The following is an 18,554-nucleotide window of genomic DNA, read 5'->3' on the forward strand; positions in this document are numbered from 1 at the left end:
AATTAGAAAACTGGGAGTCAAACTGTTCCTGTTCACTGATAATATGATTATATACCTAGAAAACCCTAAAGACTCACCCAAAAAGCTCCTAGATCTGATAAGTGAATCCAGTAAAGTCTCAGGCTACAAAATCAACGTACACAAATTAGTAGCACTGTTCTACACCAAAAATGACCAAGATGAGAATCAAATCAAGAACTCAATCCCTTTTACAACAGCTGCCCAAAAAATTAAAATGGAGTTAGAAATATACTTAACCAAGGAGGTGAGTGATCTCCACAAGGAAAACTACAAAACACTGCTGAAAGAAATCATAGACAACACAAACAAATGGAAATACATCCCATGTTCATGAATGAGTAAAATAAATATTGTGAAAATGACCATACTGCCCAAAGCAATCTACATATTCAATGCAATTTCCATCAAAATACCAACATCATTCTTCACAGGACTAGAAAAAAACAATCCTAAAATTCATATGGAATGAAAAAGAACCTGCATAGCCAAAGCAAGACTAAGCAAAAAGAAGAAATCAGGAGGCATCACTTTATCCAACTTCAAATTATACTACAAGGCTATAGTTAACAAAACACATGGTACTGGTATAAAAATAGGCATGTAGACCAATGGAACAGAAAAGAGAACCCAGAAATAAAGCCAAATACAGACAACTGATCTTTGACAAAGCATACAAAAACAGGAAGTAGGGAAAGGACACTCTATTCAACAAATGTGCTGAGATAATCAGCAAACTACATGTAGAAGAATGAAACTGGATCCTCATCTTACTTTATACAAAAATTAACTCGAGATAGATCAAACAGTTAAACCTAAGACCTAAAACCATAAAAATTCTAGAAGACAACATCAGAAAAATTCTTCTAGACAATGGCTTAGACACAAATTTCATGACCAAAACTCCAAAAGCAAATGCAACAAAAACAAAGATAGATAGATGGGACTTAAGTAAACTAAAAAGCTTCTGCACAGCCAAAGAAATAATCAGTAGATTAAACAGACAACTCATATAGTGGGAGAAAATATTCACAAACTATGCATCTGCAAAGACTAATACCCAGAATCTACAAGGAATTAAACAGATCAGCAAGATTAAAAAAAAATCCCAGCCAAGCGCAGTGGCTCACGCCTGTAATCCTAGCACTCTGGGAGGCCGAGGCGGGCAGATCACGAGGTCAGGAGATCGAGACCATCCTGGCTAACATGGTGAAACCCCGTCTCTACTAAAACACAAAAAATTAGCTGGGCGTGGTGGTGGGTGCCTGTGGTCCCAGCTACTTGGGAGGCTGAGGCAGGAGAATGCTGCGAACCCGGGAGGCGGAGTTTGCAGTGAGCAGAGATCGCGCCACTGCACTCCAGCCTGGGCGACAGAGCAAGACTCCGTCACAAAAAAAAAAAAAAAAAAAAAAAAAAAAATCCCATCAAAAAGTGGGCAAAGGACATGAATAGACAATTCTCAAAGAAGATATACAACCAACCAACAAACATGAAAAAATGTTCAACATCACTAATTATCAGGGAAATATAAATTAAAACCACAATGAGATATCACCTTACTCCTGCAAGTATGACTATAATTTAAAAAATCAAAAAAGAATAGATGTTGGCATGGATGTGGTGAAAAGGGAACAGTTTTAAATTGCTGGTGGAACTGTAATCTAGTTCAACCACTATGGAAAACAGTATGGAGATTCTTGAAAGAACTAAAAGTAGAACGACCATTCAATCCAGCAATCCCACTACTGGGTATCTACTCAAAGGAAAAGAGGTCATTATATGAAAAAGACACAGCATACACATGTTTATAGCAGTACAATTTGCAGTTGCAAAAATATGGCACCAACCTAAATGCCCATCAACCAACCAGTGAATAAAGGAAATGTGGTATATACACACCATGGAATACTACTTAACCATAAAATTGAATGAAATAATGGCCTTTGCAGCAACTTGGATGGAGCTGGAGGCATTATTCTTTGTGAAATGACTCAGGAATGGAAAACTAAATATCATATGTTTTCACTTATAAGCGAGAGCTAAGCTATGAGGATGCAAAGGCATAAGAATGATAGCATGGACCTTGAGGACTCGGGGGGAAGAGTAGGAGTGGAGTGAGGGATAGAAGACCACATATTGGGTACAGTATATACTGCTCAGGTGATGGGTGCACCAAAATCCCAGAAATGACCACTAAGGAACTTATCTAACCAGAAACCAATTGTACCCCCAAACTATTGAAAAAAAAAGAGAGATTGTTATTTCTATTATGTACTTTCTCTTGAATCACTCACCATGGAGAAACCAGCTGTCATGTCATGAAGACACCAAAGCAGCTCTATGGAGAGGTGGTAAGAAACTGAGGTCTCCTGATAACAATCAGAACTAACTTGTCAGTCATGTGAATGAACTGCCTTGGAAATTAGTTCTCCAGGCCCAGTCAAACCTTTAGATGCCTGCAGACCCAGTGACATTCTTGACTATAACATCATGAGAAGCTGAGCTAAAATGACCTAGTTAAGGCATTCCCAGATTCCTGACCCACAGAAATTGTATACATTTAATTGTTTTAAACTGTTAAGTTTTGATGTACGTTTGGTGTAAAATTTTGGTGTAATTTGTTATGAAGCTGTGGAGTACAAGATTTTGATCTATAGCCTTTGTTCAGTTTTCACTTAGTTTCTGTCTATTCTTAGAGTTCCCCTATTCTTCTAAGATTCCAGTCAATAGCCTGTCCCATTCAGTTATTTGAGAATCTTATTATCTTGGATTTTAGTTGATTTCTGCTCATCTGTAGTCATGGCACCAATAATTTCCGCTCCTTCCAAACTGAGTCAACCTAGACCAAGACAGGGAGGTAGAATAGACTGTTTTCTTTTACCAGTGAGTAGGCTCTAATTATTCTATTTTGGTGCCTTTTATGGCATGGATGACACCTTCAGCCTCCTCTCCCTAACTCTTGTCATGTTTACATGGATGATAGTTCTTAGACTGGAATAGAGCTATAACTCTGGCTTGAACCCAACTTGTTTAGCTGAGTCCCAACACTCTAAATCTGAGTTTGAATCCCAGTTCTACCACTAATTGGTGTATGATTTAAATAAGTGATTCAATTTCTCTGTACTTACTGGTTTTCCAACTCTAAAATATGGATAGGACTTACTTTACAGAGTTGTAAGGAGAAAATGAGATCATACATGTGAAGTTCTTAGCCCAGTGTGTGTGGGAATGAATCTTTCATGTACCATTTAAATCTATAATATAGCTACCATTTTGACTCTAAATTTTGCACTGCTAAAAAAACTCACACTACTGGACCCTTCCAACAGACTAAACCTCCTTGGATACTAATTTCAATCCACTTAAAGTTTTAATTTAACACTATTCTTTGAACATCATGATCTTAAATCTATAGTCCACCCTCTATAAAAGATAGTTGCTCAAATCCTGGTCTTTTCCCCTTTGTCAGTAGCCATCCCTAGAATTCCCCAAATGTGGTCAATTTTTTTCTGTGTTTTCACAACCTGGGGCTTCACTGTGATTTTTAAAAAGGAATATTATTTTTCTGCAGGTATTATATATGTTGCTTTGTCTGATCAGAATACTTTCCTTTGGTAAACAGCCCATTTCTTACTACACATAATTCTGATAGGGCTGTTACTTACAAGACTCTGCTCCATGCAAGACCATAGGGTGGGTATGTGACCTAAGCTAGGCTTATCCGATGTTTTTTCCTGCTAATTTGATTGTTGAGTGGTTATACATGGAAACTAAGGTGATGAGACCTATGAGTTCAAATGGAAGCACCCTGTAGAGATGGTGCTGGAATAACTAACTAAGATATTTAAAATTGCTCTGGTTCTTTTTCTTTGTGAGGCCTGATTTCTCTAATCATCCTTTGCTGTAGTGACGGACACTATATCCATCCCATAAATTTCTTTTTTATGATTTAATCTAGTCAGAGTTATATTTTAATGCTTTCAAAATTTATTTTTGAAAAAGTCTGCAAAACATAACATTCATTGTAAAAATATTGGAAAATATAGATTTGTAGAGCTAAAATATTGGAAATCACCCATATTTCCACTATCTAGGGAGATCTACCATTTTGTATTACAATGCGTACAGCTTTATTTCACTTAACACTATGTCATAAGATTTTTCTACAGCATTTCGCTTCATAAATATAATTGTAGAGGTTGCTTGGTTTCCTTTGTATATATATGCCATAATTCATTTAATTGTTTTATTATCATTGGATATTTTGTTTTTTTCCAGATTTTTGTATTTTAAAGATTCCTGCAATGGAATGTCTGCACATGAATTTTTGTTTTCATTGTGAATTACTTTTTTTTTGTAGTGTGTTGATTGAGCTAAACTCCATCTAGATTTTCTTTATTTCATTTCTAGTCTCCTTTGATCTAGAAGTGGTCATTTGACATACTTTAGAACAGTGAAATGGAAGCAGAAGTTGCTGGGTGAGACTTTTGTGAAAGATTTTTAAGAGGTTTAGAGTTCTTCTGGCATACCTTCTTTTCCAAATCAAACAATGATAATAATAATGGAAGGATAAAGGGCCTTCATCTGCTACTTTTACTGTGCTGAAAACACTCTCCTTACTATGCTGTCCTCTGTATGAATTCTCTCAGCTATCTTCTCTGCCTAAATAAAAGTTTTAGGCCACCTAGCCTAAAAGTCCCTGACCTTACCTTTAGTTACACAGTCAATGATTTTACTACCTACATCTTACTTTCCTGCTATCCACCACAAGGATCAACTACGCCCCACCTCTTTGCATTCTTATTGTCCTGACTCTGGCCTGCATAATAGAGGAAAGGAAGGTCAGAATGTGAAAAGAATTAAGTACAGCTTAGTAATTAACAGCATGTTCTCTGGAGTCCAATTGATTTTTATCCTGGCTTTGTCATCAGCACTTTTCTTAATCTCCCTGTTTCTCAGTTTCCTTATCTATAAAATGGGGAAAATAATTGTAGTCACTTCACAGGATTGTTATGAGGACTAAGCAAGTTAATAATTAGAAAGCACATGTATTAAGTGCTGCATGAATGTTTATAAAATCCTCCATCTCTTTCTGTCTGATCTACCATCCTCAAATTAAAAAGAATAAAAAGAAGAAAGAAAAGAAAACCAACAGCACCACTGCGTTAATTACTGCTCCCATGGCTTTCAGACTTGAAGATTTTCTATTCTGGTGTTCTTGTTATGTAAAACAAAACAAAACAAAACAAAGAACACAAAACATTATCACAATTTCTCTGTCTCATTCAAGACTGCTAATCTTTACCGATCCACTGTTAGCAGACATGCAGTCCCCCCACCCCATGCTTAGAAATGGGTTGGTTCAGCTCAACCAGCAGAAATTATCCTCTTCTTTTGATCAGTAGCCCATGTTTGTGAGTGGTTAAATGAAGACAGGGGTACATTTTTTCTAAATTAAATTTTATCTACCCTTATTCCACATATAATGCAGTGGATCTGAGACATTTCATATTTACAAAAGGCACTTTGTAAATACTTCCCTACCATTCCTGAAATAGTTGATATTTTAATTTTACTGTCTGTAACTGTGCCTACTTTTTAAAAAAGGCCAGATTGAAAATTATTAATAAAGTCCTTAGGGCCGTCAAATGGATAATATAATGGTAGCACTGCTTATTGGATCAATTGTGTCATTCAAGAGAAACAAAAATAAAAATAGAATCAAATAGATAGAGAGGGGAGAACTTGGCAAGACCATTCTTAACATTTGCATGACACAGAATTTTCCATCATAAGTTATTACAGAAATGGTGAAATTCCTTATGATTTGATGAATTTTTGTTTTAAGAAAATATGTATTTAATTAAATGAATCTTGTTGTTCTTAAAATATTTTCTCTGATCCAGATGATAAGTTCATATATATGCCAGCTAAAAGAATCGTTGTTTTTGTGGTTGATCTATTCATAAAGAGTCACTACAAATAATATTTCTTATATTTGAATCTTTAGAGGTGGCACAAGGGCAAAATTACCTGTTAACCAACATTCCTTCATTTAGAAGTGATAACCTTTCCCATTTTAACAAAATTTTATCTGAAGAAAAAAATGGATGAATGTAATGTCATTCACTTTAAGATATTTAGATTTCTAGTTAATAAGATCTTTTTTTTATCCATTAACTACTTGAAATGTCTAATATTCATTCATTCAAAAAACTTTTATTGGTTCTTGTAATATGTAAGGCATAGGGAAAACACAAATAACAAAGACAGACAATATTTAGCTATAATAGCTTCTTCCCAGATATTTGGAAAAATTTCACACTTTAGTAATAAGGCTTGTATTCATGAAGATCACAAATTTTCTCAATAAACATATATATCTTGCTTTATTAGTAATTAATAAAATTATCTTAATGTATAAAACAAAAAAGTTTCTCATCAGCAATGAGTAACACCTAAAATGTCTATATGCTGTAATTACTTTAGCTGTAGAATAAAGCAAATATAGACAATTAAAAATAATCCCCTCCTATGTTTAAAATGATCTCTATGTTGAGAAAATCACATATTTAACAATCAATATATTTTCAGAAGTACAAAGGTAAAGTTATACATAGAGAGACCAAGAATAAAAATACAAGCCTGTCATCAACGGTACAACTTCTTTGTGAATGCTCCACAGACTTAAAATATAAAAGACAAAATCTTCCCCAAAGCACAATTTTAAAATAAAGCAGTTTAGAATAATCTTAGCCCAATTGATCTGTCCCCTCTTTCACATCAAACACAGTCACAAGACGCCTACATCCTGAAATCATCTTTCACCAAACTGACAGATTTAATGGATCACATATTCTGAGTTTAAGTGACCTATTTTGTCTTACGTTTTCTTTGGGATTTAGAAAACAAATGTAATGTAACTATATATACTTACCTTTCAGTTTCAGGACATAACAGGTCAATTGCCAACATTTCTTACAGGAAGAAATTGATAAACTCACAAACTTTGTAAGACTATCTTTAAAATAAAATTCACCCCATCTTTTTCACATTTATTTTGTTAATTTTATTCTTACTTCTCACTTGCTTGTAGATTTTCTAAATACCAAATTGCCACGTGAGACCTCACTGGTCGACTGTAAAATCTGTAAAGCCACAAAACTGAAAAAATGTCCCTTGACAATAATAAATCCTCAAAAATTCAGCAATACCAATTGCTTTTTCCATTCACCTTGCTGATAGCAAAGAATATTTATGAAAGATTTCTTAGACTGTGAGACCTTTAGCACGTCATTTCCATTCAATATAGTTAGCATTCCATAATAATCAACTATTTCCAGACACAGTTTCTAAAATCACAGCAAAAGCCCCTTGGAAAAGTATTTGGTTTCTTATACTTTTTATTTTAAAAATATGATAACTAGAAAAACAAACAAAATCGCTGTCCAGGATGGTGTTTCATATAAGAACTTATTGTATGTCTCTTCTTCAGACTAGAAATAGTGTAATAACAGTAAAAATGGAATTCTGTAAATAATTTCTAAAGAGTCAGAGTAACAATGAAAAACAAAGGTTTACAATAAGAGGAATTAGCTGGTTTAGAGATTTTTTAGTATGAATGGATTTGTCTTAGCAACATTTTTTGGCCTCTTCAAAAATTCAGTATTATTACTCTCAGACATTTTTAAAAAATTAAGTAGGAATTCACAATACACTTCTCTTATCTATTTTTAAATTAATCTGTGGAAAGTGAATAAACACAGCAAGAGTCCAATGTCAATCATGAGGGAGTAAGAGTTTGACAGTTCCAAATACTGGAGGCCAAAACACAAGGTCATTGAGCAGATTTTCTAAAAATGTCAATAATTCTCAGACTATCTCTGCAACACTTATATGCATTATGTGTTCTAGACCAGTGAATCTCAATATTCAGGCCTTGACCAGCAGCATCAGCATCACTTGGGAAATTGCTAGAAATGCAAATTATCAAGTCTCTCATCAGATGGGCTGAGTTGGAAACTCTGTGGGTGGCACTCAGCCATCTCTCTCTCTCTTTTAAAAATTCCAACTTTTATTTTAGATTCAGGGATACGAGTGCAAGTTTGTTCCATGCAAATATTGTGTGATATTGAGGTTTGGGGTATGAATGATTCCATCATCTGAGTAGCAAGCATAGTACCCAGTAGGTAGTTTTTCAGCTCTTGCCCCTCTCCCTCCTGCCTTTGGGAGTCCTCATTGTCAATTATTCTCATCTTTATGTCCATGTGTACCCAATGTTTAGCTCCTACTTGTAAGTGAGAACATGTGATATTTGGTTTTCTGTTTCTGCATTAATTTGCTTAGCATAATGGCCTCCAGTTGAAACAATGTTGCTGCAAAGGGCATGCTTTTGTTCTTTATTATGGCTGCATAGTATTCCATGGTGTATATGTACCACATTTTCTTTACCCAATCCACTGTTGATAGGCACCTAGTTTGATTTGATGTCTTTACTATCATGAGTAGTCCAGAAATCTGTTTTAACAAACCCTTCAGGTGATTCTGATGCACACTAAAGTTTGATAATCATTATAGAATGTTACATTTAATTTTCAGCAGTTGTAAACAACTCATCATGGAATGAACTTTTTACAAATGCTGTATTGTGTATGTATTACAAGGACATTACAATAGCACAATGTGGTGAAACTTAAACTTTAAATGTATCATAATATAAGAACTGAATTATGCCCTTTTTCTTTACCAATTTGATTCTTTTTCCTTCCCTCTTCTATCTACCTCTAAACAGGAGATTACATTAATTTTCCCATTAAAGTCCTTTAATGGTTGCCTATCTCACTCAAAAAGCTAACTCTCCTCAAAATGGCCTACAAGTCCATGCAGGATCTGCTGCCCACTTTCCTCTCCTCATTATTTCTCTGACCTCATCTTTTTCCACATCTGCACTCATTCCTTCAACATCAGCTATAGTACCCTTCTCACAGCTCTTCATAATTGCCAAACATACTCTCGTATCAGAGACCTCGAATCTACTGTTCCCTCTGTCTGTCAACACTCTTCCTTCAGACATTTGTGTGGCTGACTTTATGTTTTATTCCTCCTTTGGGTCTTTGCTCCAACGTTTCTTTCTTGATGATGCCTTCCCTGGCCACCCTTTCTAAAATTGCAATGTTCTCTCCATTCTCTTGTCCCAATTGACTGCTATATTTTCCTCCTTGGCATTTTATGTCTATTCTTGGAATATATTCTGTTTACATCTTTTATGGAAGTATGTCCCCACTAGAATGCACACTAGTGATAGCCATGATTTCAATCAGTTTTATTCATCGCTGATTGCCAAGTGGCTAAAACAGTACCTGACACAAGGTTGGATTTGATACATACTTGGAAAATGAATGAAGTGAGAAAAGAGGGAAGGAGGAAGGGAGGGAAAAGAGAAGGAGGGAAGATAACTTGGTAAGGTTCCTCTACTTGTTAGAGCTACTCTCAACTTGGCATAACTATATTTTCTATATAGTATCAAAATTCTCTTTTTGCCTAAACATCTCAAATATATGCTTATATTTATAATCTTTGCTACTTATCTATCAAGTAGTTTCCTTGTAATCTTTCTACAATATTGATTTCTTCCTTACATTTTAACTAAAACTGAATGCCATCTTGTCTAATTTTAATAAGATCATAATCTATGTTTTCTTTTTCTTTTTCTTCCCCAAATAAGTTTATCCATTATTTTCTTTTCTTTCTTTTCTTTAATTTTATTATATTTTATTTTAAGTTCTGGGATACATGTGCAGGATGTGCAGGTTTGTTACACAGGTAAACATGTGCCACGGTGGTTTGCTGTACCTATCAACCCATCACCTTGGTATTAAGCCCTGCATGTGTTAGCTATTTATCCTGATGCTCTCCCTCCCCCTACGCCCCATGAAAGGCCCCAGTGTTTGTTGCTGCTCTTCCTGTGTCCATGTGTTCTCATTGTTCAGCTCCCACTTATAAGTGAGAACATGCGGTATTTGGTTTTCTGTTCCTGTGTTAGTTTGCTGAGGATAATGGCTTCCAGGTCCATCCATGTCCCTACAAAGGACATGATCTCATTCCTTTTTATGGCTGCATAGTATTCCATGGTGTATATGTACCACATTTTTCTTATCCCGTCTATCATTGCTGAGCATTTGGGTTGATTCCATGTCTTTGCTGTTGTGAATAGTGTTGCAATGAACATACTCATGCATGTATCTTTATGATAGAATGATCTATATTCCTTTGGGTATATACCTAGTAATGGGATTGCTGAGTCAAATGGTATTTCTGGTTCTAGGTCTTTGAGGGATCACCACACTGTCTTCTGCAATGGTTTAACTAATTTACACTCCCACCAACAGTGTAAAATCTTTCCTATTATTGCACCATTGCACTCCAGCCTGGCCAAAAAGAGCAAAACTCTGGCTCAAAAAAAAAAAAAAAAAAAAAAAAAAAAGCATTCCTATTTTTCCACAGCCTCTCCAGCATCTGTTGTTTCTTGACTTTTTAATAATCACCATTCTGACTTGCATGAGATGGTATCTCATTGTGGTTATGATTTGCATTTCTTGAATGATCAGTGATGGTGAGCTTAGAGAACCAAGAAAAAACAACCCAAAAGCTAGCAGAAGACAAGAAACAACCAAGATCAGAGTGGAATTGAAGGAGATAGAGACATGAAAAACCCTTCAAAAAATCAATGAATCCAAGAGCTGGTTTTTTGAAAAACTTAATAAGATAGACAGATCATTGGCTAGACTAATAAAGAAGAAAAGAGAGAAGAATCAAATCGACACAAAAAAGAATGATAAAGGGGATATTACCACTGACCCCACAGAAATACAAATAATCATCAGTGAATACTATAAACACCTCTATGCAAATAAACTAGAAAATCTATCTATATATATATACTAGAAGAAATGGATAAATTCCTTGACACATACACCCTCCCAAGACTAAACATGGAAGAAGTTGAAACCCTGAATAGACCAATAACAGTCGTGACATTGAGGCAGTAATAAGTAGCCTACCAACCAAAAAAAAAAAAAAAAAAAAAAAAAAGCCCGGGACCAGATAGATTTACAGCAGAATTCTACCAGATGTACAAAGAGGAGCTGCTACCATTTCTTCTGAAACTATCCCAAACAATTGAATAAGACGGACTTCTCCCTAACTCATTTTATGAGGCCAGCATCATCCTGATACCAAAACCTGGCAGAGATACAACAAAAAAGCAAAACTTCAGGCCTATATCCCTGAGAAACATTGATGCAAAAATCCTTAATAAAATACTGGCAAACTGAATCCAGCTGCACATCAAAAAGCTTATCTACCACGATCAAGTCGGCTTCATCCCCGGGATGCAAGGCTGGTTCAACATATGTAAATCAATAAACGAAATTCATCACATAAACAGAACTAGAGACAAAAACCATGTGATTATCTCAATAGACACAGAAAAGGCCTTCCATAAAATTCAACATCCCTTCATGTTACAAAGTTTCAATAAACTAGGTATTGATGGAATATATGTCAAAATAATAAGAGCCATTTATGACAAACCCACAACCAACATCATACTGAATGGACAAAAGCTGGAAGCATTCCCCTTGAAAACTAGCACAAAACAAGGATGCCCTCACTCACCACTTCTAGTCAATATAGTATTGGAACTTCTGGCCAAGGCAATTAGGCAAGAGAAAGAAACAGAGGATATTCAAATAGGAAGAGAGGTAATTTGTTTCTCTTCATAGATAACATGATCCTGTATTTAGAAAACCCCATCTCTCAGCCGAAAAGCTCCTTAAGCTGAAAAGCAACTTCAACAAAGTCTCAGGATAAAAAATCAATGTGCAGAAATCATAAGCATTCCTATATACCAAAAACAGACAAGTAGAGTGCCAAATCATGAATGAACTCCCATTCACAATTGTCACAAAGAGATTAAAATACCTAGGAATACAGCTAACAAGGGAAGTGAAGGACCTCTTCACGAAAGCTACAAACCACTGCTCAAAGAAATAAGAGAGGACACAAACAAATGGAAAAACTTTCCATGCTCATGAACAGGAAGAATAAATATCATAAAAATGGCCATACTGCCAAAGTAATTTATGGATTCAGTGCTATTCCCATTTAACAACCACTGGCATTCTTCTTCACAGAATTAGAAAAAAAAAAACTTTAAAATTCATCTAAAACCAAAAAAAGAGTTCATATAGCCAAGACAAGCCTTAGAAAAAAGAACAAAGCTGGAGGCATCACGCTAACTTACTTCAAACTACACTACAAGGCTACAGTAACCAAAACAGCATGATACTGGTACAAAAACAGACATATAGACCAATGGAGCAGAATAGATATCTCAGAAATAAGACTGCACATCTACAATGATCTGTCTTCAACAAACCTGACAAAAACAGGCAATGGGGAAAGGATTCCCTATTAAATAAATGGTGCTGGGAAAACCGGGTAGCCATGTACAGAAAATTAAAACTGGATCTCTTCCTTTTACCTTATAAAAAATTAACTCAAGATAGACTAAAGGCTTAAATGTAAGACCCTAAAATATAAAAACTCTAGAAGAAAATCTAAGCAATAGGTCAGGTACGGTGGCTCATGCCTGTAATCCCAGCACTTTGGGAGGCTGAGGCAGGTGGATCACCTGAGGTGAGGAGTTCAAGACCAGCCTGGCCAACATGGTGAAACCCTGTCTCTACTAAAAAAAAAAAACAAAAAAAATTATCTGGGTGTGGTGGTGGGGACCTGTAATCCCACCTACTGGAGAGACTGAGGCAGGATAATTGCTTGAACTCAGGAGGTGGAGGTTGCAGTGAGCTGAGATCACGCCATTGCACTCCAGGGTAACAAGAGCAAAACTCCGTCTCCAAAAACAAACAAACAAACAAACAAAAGGAAATCTAGGCAATAACATTCAGGACATAGGCACAGGCAAAGATTTCATAACAGAAACACCAGAAGCAATTGCAACCAAAGCAAAAATTGACAAATGGGAGCTAATTAAACTAAAGAGCTGCACAGCAAAAGAAACTATCATCAGAGTGAACAGACAACCTACAGAATGGGAGAAAATGTTTGCAATGTATCCATCTGAAGAAGGTCTAATATTCAGAACCTACAAGGAACGTAAACAAATTTACAAGAAGAAAACAAACAACTCCATTCAAAAGTGGGCAAAGGACATGAAAAGACACTGACCCCACAGAAATACAAATAATCATCAGAGAATACTATAAACACCTCTATGCAAATAAAGTAGAAAATCTAGAAGAAATGGATAAATTCTTGGACGCATACATCCTCCCAAAGCTAAACAAGGGGTTTTATTTTCAATCTGTCTTAATTACTGTGTTTGATGCGTATTTCTTGTATAAAAATTGAGTTGGATTTATTTTTCAGGTATAATCAAAAATCATTTCTTTTTTAATTGGTAAGTTTAGTCAATTCATATTTATTGATATGACATATTTTGTATATTTTTATTTTCATAAAATAAAGTCTTTCACAGTGTTATCTGCTTGTTTTGCTTTATTTTAAATCTATAGTTTTAAAAAACTTTATTTTACCATGTTAAGAACACTTAACATGAGATCTACCCTCAACAAATTTTCAAGTGTACAACAGAATATTGTTGACTATGGGGTCAAAGTTGTATAGCAGATCTCTGGAATTTATTCATCTTGTGTAAGTGAGACTATGCACATTTATTAGCAACTCCACATTTCCCCCTTCCCCAGGTTCCTGGAAGCCACCATTCTACTCTCTTGATTCCATGAGTTTGAATATTTTAGGTACCTCATATAAGTGAAATCATGCATATATGTTCTGTGACTGGCTTATTTCACTTAGCATAGTATCCTCAAGATTCATCCATGTTGTTGCATATTTCAGGATTTCCTTCTTTTTTAAGGCTTAATAATATTCCATTGTATGCATATTCCACATTTTCTTTATGCATTTATTCATTGATGGACATTTAGGTTGTTTCAATATCTTTGTTATTGTGAATAATGCTGCAATGAACATTGGAGTGCTACTATCTCTTTGAGATCCTGATTTCCATTCTTCTGGATAAATACCCAGAAGTAGAATTTCTGGATCATATAGTCGTTCTATTTTTAATTTTTGTGGAATTGCTATACGTTTTCCATAGTGGCTATGCCATTCTGCATTCTCACCAACAGTCTACAAGGGTTCCAATTTCTTCACATTCTTGGTAACACATTTTTGGTAACACTTGTTGTCTTTTTAAAAATAACACCTTACGTCCTAACAGATGTGAGGTGGTGTCTTAACCCATTGTGGTTTCTATTTGTATTTTTTTGATGAATAGTGACATTGAACATCTTTTCGTACACATGTTGGACATTTCTAGGTCTTCTTTGGAGAAATTTCTACTCAAATCTTTAGCTCACTTTTATAACTGGGGTATTTATTGTTTTGCTATTTGAGTTTTATGAGCTCCTTACATAGTTTGGAAATTAAACCCTTATTTGATATATGCTTTGCAAATATCTTCTCCCCTTCTATAGGTTGCCTTTTCACTCTTGTTTCCTCTGCTCTACAGAAACTTTTTAGTTTGATGAAGTGCCACTGGTTTATTTTTGTTTTCATTACCTGTTCTTTTAGAGTCATATCCATAAAAATCTTTACTAAGATCAATCTCATGAAGCTTTATCCCTATGTTTTCTTTTTAGAGTTTTAGGTCTTATATTTAAGTATTTAATCCATTTTCAGTTGATTTTTTTGTATGGCATAAGATAAGGATCTAATTTCATCCTTTTCACTATAGATATCTAGTTTTCCCAACACTATTTGTTGAAGAGACTATTTTTCCCCCTTATGTATTGTTGGTATCCTGTTAAAGATCAGTCGAATCTTATATTGTGAATTGATTTCTGGACTCTATTTTGTTTCATTGGTTTATATGTCTGTGTTTATGTCAGTTCCCTAATGTTTTAACTACTGCACCTTTGCAACATATTTTAAAACCAGGAAGTGTGATGCCTCCAGGTTTGCTCTACTTTCTCAAGATTGTCTTGGTTATTTAAGATGTTTTGTGGTTCCATATAAATTTTAGTATTATGTTTTCTATTTATATAAAAAATGCCATTGAAATTTTGATAGAGATTTCATTGATTTTATATCACTTTGGGTAGCATGGATATTTTAACAATATTAAGTCTTCCAATACATGAACACAGAATGTCTTTCTATATGTCTGTGTCTACTTTAATTACTTTCATCAGTGTTTTCTAGTTTTGAGTCTACAAGTCTTTCACGTTCTTAGTTAAGTTCATACCTGAGTATTTTATTATTTTTGGTGCTATTGTAAGTGGATATCTTTCTTAATTTCCTTTTCAGATAGTTTATTGTTAGTGTCTTGAAACACAACCAATTTTTGCATGTTGATTTTGTATGTTGTAATGTTACTGAATTTGTTTATTAATTTTAACAGTTTATTTGTGAACTATTTAGAATATTCTACATATGAGATTGTGTCATCTGTAAACAGGGACAATATTACTTCTTCCTTTTTGGTTTATATGCCTCTCATTTCTTTTTCTTGCCTAATTGCTCTGGCTAGGACTTCCAGTACTATGTTGAATTGAAGTGGTGAGAGTGGACATCCTTGCCTTCTTGATCTTAAAGGAAAAGCTTTTAGTTTTTCACCATTGAGTATGAAATTAGCTGTGGAATTTTCAAATATGGCCTTTATTATGTTGAGGTAATATCTTTCTATTCCTAGTTTGTTGAGAGTTTTTATAATGAAAGGGTGTTGAATTCTGTCAAATGCTTTTTCTGCATTTATTCACATGATCATTTAATTTTATACTTTGTTCTGTCAATGCAATGTATCAGATTGATTTTCACATATTGAACCATCCTTATATCCCATAGATGTTCATATAATTATTCATAGTCATCTCCTATGATTTTTATTTTTCTGACATCAGTTGTGACCTGACATTTTCACTTATGATTTAATTCATTTGAGTCTTCTCCTTTTTCTCTTAGTTTAGCTAAAGGTTTAGCATTTTTTCTGAACTTTTAAAAAATAACTCTGCTGATTATTTTCTATTGTTTTATGTTTTCTATTTCATTTATCTCTGCTGTTATCTTTATTTTGTCCTTCTGATAACTTTGGGCTTAACTTTTTTCCTTTCTGTAGTTCCTTCAGGTATAACATTAGACTGTTTAATATATTTCTTCTTTTTCAACATAGATGTTTTTTGCTATAAAGTTCTGCTATGGTCTGAATGTTTGGGTCCCTCCAAAATTTATATGCTGAAATCCTAAGCCCCAAAGTGATGGTATTAGGACATAGGACATTGGAGAGGTAATTAGGTAATGAGGGTGGTACCTTTATTAATGGAATTAGTGTCCATATGAAACACAACCTGGAGTGCTCATCCCCTTCCCACCCAACATGGGAGTCTGCAGCAAAAAGACAGCCATGTAGGAAGTGGCCCTTGCCAAACACTGAGTATGCCAGTGCCTGGATGCTGGAATTTCCAGCCTTTAGAACTGTGAGAAATTTTTGTTTATGAGCAACACAGTTTTTTGCTATTTTTGTTACAGCAGCCTGAATGGACTGACAACTTCCTGGTTAGTAATGACTTTGTTGTACCCAAAAGTTTTGGTATGTTGTATTTTCATTTTCATTTGTCTCAAAGTATTTCCTAATGTTTCTTTTGATTTATTCATTGACCCATTGATTGTTCAAATGTGTATTGTTTAACTTTCACATATTTGTAAATTTTCCAGTTTTTCTTCTGCTATTGATATCATTCCATTATGGTCAACACAGATTCTTGGTACGACTTTAATTTTCTTAAATTTGTTAAGACTTATTTTGTGACTTAACATGTGATCTATTCTGGAGAATATCTGATCCTCTGGACAATGATATATATTCTGCTGGTGTTGGGTGAAATGTTCTATATGTGTCTATCAAGCCCATTTGGTCTACAGTTTTGTTCAAATCTGCTGTTTCTTTGTTGATTTTTTGTCTAACCCTAACCCTAATCCCTATCCATTACTGAAAGTAGGATATTGAAGTCCCCTACTACTGTAATATTATGGTATTTCTATCCATTTCTCCCCTCAGTTCTGTCAATGTTTTCTTAATATATTTAGGTGACCTGATGTTAGATGTATATAAATTTATATTGTTATGTCTTGCTGGTGAATTGACCCCTTTTTATTATATAATGCCCATCTGCATCTCTTGTGATAGTTTTGACTTAAAGTCTATTTTGTCTGATAGCCATTCCTGCTCTCTTTTGGTTGATCTTTACATAAAATATCTTTCACTATCTCTTCACTTTCAGCTTGTGTGTCATTAAATCCGAAGTGAGTTTCGTGTAGACAGCATATAGTTAGATTTTATTTGTTAATATTTTCAACCATTCTATATCTTTGGATTGAGAATTTTAAGCCATTTACACATAAAGTAATTATTATTATTATTTATTTCCATAGGTTATTGGGGAACACGTGGTGTTTGGTTACATAAGTTCTTTAGCGGTGATTTGTGAGATTTTGGTGCACCCATCACCTGAGCAGTATATACTGCACACTGTTTGTAGTCTTCTATCCCTCACCCACTTCTTACCCTTTCCCCCTGAGTCCCCAAAGTCCACTGTGTCATTCTTATGCCTTTTCATCCTCATAGCTTAGCTCCCACTTATGAGTGAGAACATACGATGTTTGATTTTCCATTCCTGAGTTACTTCACTTAAAATAATAGTTTCCAATCTCATCCAGGTCACTACAAATGCCATCAATTCATTCTTTTTTATGACTGAGTAGTATTCTGTCATGTGTATATATATATATATATATATATATATAGGTATGTAGGTATATATATATATATATACCTACATACACACCACAGTTTCTTTGTACACTCATTGATTGATGGGCATTTGGGTTGGTTTCACGTTTTTGCAATTGCAAATTGTGCTGCTGTAAACGTGTGTGTAAGTATCTTTTTCATATAATGACTTCTTTTCCTCTGGGTAAATACCCAGTAGTGAGATTGCTGGATCAAATGGTAGTTCTAGTTTTAATTCTTTAAGGACTTTTCACACTGTTTTCCATAGAGGTTGTACTAGTTTACATGCCCACCAGCAGTGCAGAAGTGTTCCCTGTTCACCGAAGCCATGCCAACATCTACTATTTTTAAATTTTTTGATTATGGCTACTCTTGCAGGAGTAAGCTGGTATCGCATTGTGGTTTTCATTTGCATTTCCCTGATCATTAGTGATGTTAAGCATTTTTTCACATGTTTGTTGGCCATTTGTATATCTTCCTTTGAGAATTGTCTATTTGTGTCCTCAGCCCATTTTTTGATGGGATTGTTTATTTTTTTCTTGTTGATTTGAGCTCATTGTACATTCTGGATATTAATCCTTTGTCAGATGTATAGATTGTGAAGATTTTTTTCCCACTCTTTGGGTTCTCTGTTTGTTGACTG

This window comes from Pongo pygmaeus, chromosome X, assembly GCF_028885625.2.
Source record: "Pongo pygmaeus isolate AG05252 chromosome X, NHGRI_mPonPyg2-v2.0_pri, whole genome shotgun sequence".
NCBI lineage: Eukaryota > Metazoa > Chordata > Mammalia > Primates > Hominidae > Pongo > Pongo pygmaeus.